The following is a 3,587-nucleotide window of genomic DNA, read 5'->3' as shown; positions in this document are numbered from 1 at the left end:
AATTGCAGAGAGAGTTTGTTTAATTCAAAGAGAAACAACAGAAGAGAGAATGGTATGTCGGGGGAGTTTGTGTATTTATACATTAATATCCAAAATCTTAGTTGCTAGATTTAAGAAGGTTTTACCCTAATTAATATCCAAAAACCAATCAGCTTTTTTGCAAAATACTTGACGGTGTTTTAGTTATTGATGAGGAGGTGTATTTAGATAAAAGATTTAAGAGGGAATGTTTATTGTTTAAAATTGACTTTGAAAAGACATATGATAAGGTTTCTTGGAGTTATTTAAGGAATGTGATGATGACTATGGGCTTTGGACGGCGTTGGATGGGGTGGATCGAGGAGTGTATATTTACTAGTAGCTTTTCTGTCCTTATCAATGGTAGTCCTACTAAAGAATTGAATATGTACATGTGTCTTAGACAAGGGTATCCCTTGTCCCCTTTCTTGTTTCTTTTGGCGGTGGAAGGGTTAACTTGCTTAATGAAGAAAGTTGTCTCTTTGGGAGAATATTTTCCTTTCAAAGTCAATAAAAAGCTATTCAATTTGATATTTTGCAATTTGCTAATGACACTATCCTTTTAATGGAAACTTACTGATCAAACTTATGGAGCATCAAAGGTTTATTGAGGGGCCTTTGAATGTAATCTTTGGGAAGAGCAAGCTTTTAGGTTTAAATGTGCATTATTATTTTCTCCAAACAACATCTTCTTTTCTTCATTGTAGTTTGTGTTGCTTGCCTTTTATGTTCTTGTGGATCCCCATTGGGGACAATCCTAGATGGAAATGCACGTAGATTCTATTTAGCGAAAGTTCAAAAGAAGATTGGCTTCGTGGAGAGGTAGGAGTTATCCTTTCATGGTAGAATTGTGTTGATTAACTTTGTGTTGAATAGCTTGTCGATTCATTTCTTCTCTTTTTTTTTGGCTTCAAATATTGTCATTAACAAAATTATTAGGGGTGGCAAAAGGGCCTCGCCCATTGGGCATTCCCTTTTTGCCCGCACTTTAGTGTGGGACAGGTCAAAGGTTTAGGCCCGCATCCCCTAATGGGCCTGCCCCGCCCCGCCCTCACTTTTAGTGCTGGGAGGACCAAGGTCTTAGGACCGTACCCACAAGTAAGTTCGCCCTGTTTTTTTGCAGCCTTTTGCGAGGTGGGTCTAAAAGATTCAAACATCCTTTTTTTGGGGTGGGGGAGGGAAGAAGAAAGATAGCTTGGTTGAGTTGGGATAAAGTGTATCGAGAAAAGGCAAAGGGCAGTCTAGGTGTTAGAAATTTTGAATCGTTCAATATTACTCTTTTGAAAAAAATGGCATTATAGAATTCTTAATGATAAGGAGGCTATTTGGCAAGAGTTGCTCTCTTTTAGGTATGGGGATTTAAAAAGCCAGGTTAATGAATACTTTCCTAGTTTGGTGGGTAAAATGGATTCTATTTGGTAGAGATATTTGAAGAGGCTTAGTTTTGGTCAATTGGTCGATGCTAGCATTTGGGGGACTTTTTTAGAGGTAGAGTAGGCAATGGAGAGGATTTGGGGTTTTGGAGGTCTAGATGGTTAGGTAATGAAGCTTTTGTTTCGTGAATTCCCAGAGTTATATAATAGAAAAGATACGATGATGTAAAAGTAGCTGGTATGAGTTATTGGCATGGTTTAGTTTAATTTTGGAAGCTGCAAATTACTGATTCCAACTTTACAGCAGAGGAAAATCAGCAGTTGAAAAATGCTTTGAAGGAGGTTACTTTGAAGCAGCAGGATTTTGATTTATGAGTGGTGGAGAGATCCATTGCTTTCGGCTGTTAGACAGTAGGCCTTTAATTTCATTTAGATGATTAAAGCGCCTAGTAAGATTCATTTATTCGGGTGGAGGCCGATCCTTAACATTCTTCCGGCCATGATGGAATTATTTAGAAGACATGTTGTGGATGAATCAAGTTGTCCTCACTGTTTCGAACAGGAAGAAACCGATTTGCATTTATTTTGCACGTGTCTCTTTTCTAAGATGTTTGGAGCTTAATTCAAGACTGGTTTGGCTTAGATTTTGCTTTTGTAGATGTTTCAGTGGAGGAGCACTTCTTGAATTTTACCAAGCATATCAAAGGTAGTCTTTCTAAAAGGAATAGCAGATTTTTTGAATATTTGCTTGTCGGTGTCTTTGGTTGAGTAGAAATAATGTGGTATTTAACAGAGGTTTTAAAGATTTATTTAGCATGTTTCATAGATTCAAATTTTTTTCTTGGGAATGGTTGATGGCTAAGGACAAGGGATTAGAGGATTGCACTTTGTCGACTTAGTTTATTTCACCGTTGTTCTGGCTTTTGACGAACTCGCGCCATTCCTTCTGGTAGTTTCTGCTAGTTCTTTGTTGCTGATTTGTTGGTTGTGGTTTGTGTTTCAGGGGGCTGTACTTCTATTCAAGTGTTGGTTGCTTTTTAAAGACCAGAAGCAAAATTCTAGATTTGACTTGAACTTTGTGGTTTATTCTTTTGAACAAATTGATGACTAGAGAGTAGGGTCACAAATAGAAACAAAATAAGACATTTGTAAAAGAGTTCATTTGTTTTTTTCATTTCCAATAAAGGTATATGGCTATATGCTGCCAAGCTCTTATATCATGTTAGTACAATCGTTATTTGTAAAACACTATATATTGTTATGCATGAATGAATGAAAATAAACAATATTTTATCCAAATTCTCTTATTCTCATTTCTCTATAGGCTCCTAGTTTTCAAACTAAGTTTATGACATTGTTCCCTTTCAACTTTGGTGCTTTCATCGAGCTGAATTCATGGTTGACGAAAAATTGTTTTAAGGCTATGGATGAAGCAATAACCCATTTACCCATAAATCAGAATGTCATTGCTAATTCCCAAACAGCTTTTGCTTCCAAATTTAACAACAACCTTACAATATTGTCCCCACTCGAACCACAATGTCAGTCCATTAGTGAAGGTTCTTGATGGCCCCCATCATCACACGGTCCTAACAATCTGACAATCTCCATCTTATGAAACTTGATGTTCTCTGTTTTAATGGATCATCAAGATCACGTTTTTTTTAATATCATGGTACATTAGAATTTAAAAGGTTGATGACTCCATCATTCTACATGGATGGTCCAAGTCTGGGTTGGTTTCAATCAATGTCTCGTAATGGCCAACTTACCTCTTAGGCCTCACTAATGAAAGTTATGAAGCTCATTTCACACCATCATTGTATGAAGATTTGAAGGGTGCGTTGTTCAAACTTACTCATAAAGGACCGATTAATGATTATCTAATGGAATTTAAGAATTAGTGAATTGTATGTGGGTTTACCACCGTGTGTTTCCTCTTAAGTTGCTTTATTTTGGGCTTGGCACCAGATGTTTGTCGTGATGGTCTCTTACTCAGGTTGTGGTGCTGGCTTGGTTACAATGTGATCATTGTTTCTCTCGTAGCAACGATATTTTTCCTACACTTATTGTGGATTTATTTACTTATAGGTATAAAAAAGAAGTGATACTAGAAGGTGAAGCTTATGATAGCAAGAATGCAAGTAAGCTAATAGTTGTTTAGTTTTGATGATGACAACACTTAAAGTCAAGCAA

The sequence above is a fragment of the Vicia villosa genome, linkage group LG2 (assembly GCF_029867415.1).
Source record: "Vicia villosa cultivar HV-30 ecotype Madison, WI linkage group LG2, Vvil1.0, whole genome shotgun sequence".
NCBI classification, from domain to species: domain Eukaryota; kingdom Viridiplantae; phylum Streptophyta; class Magnoliopsida; order Fabales; family Fabaceae; genus Vicia; species Vicia villosa.
Note: the sequence above shows the minus strand (reverse complement) of the source record.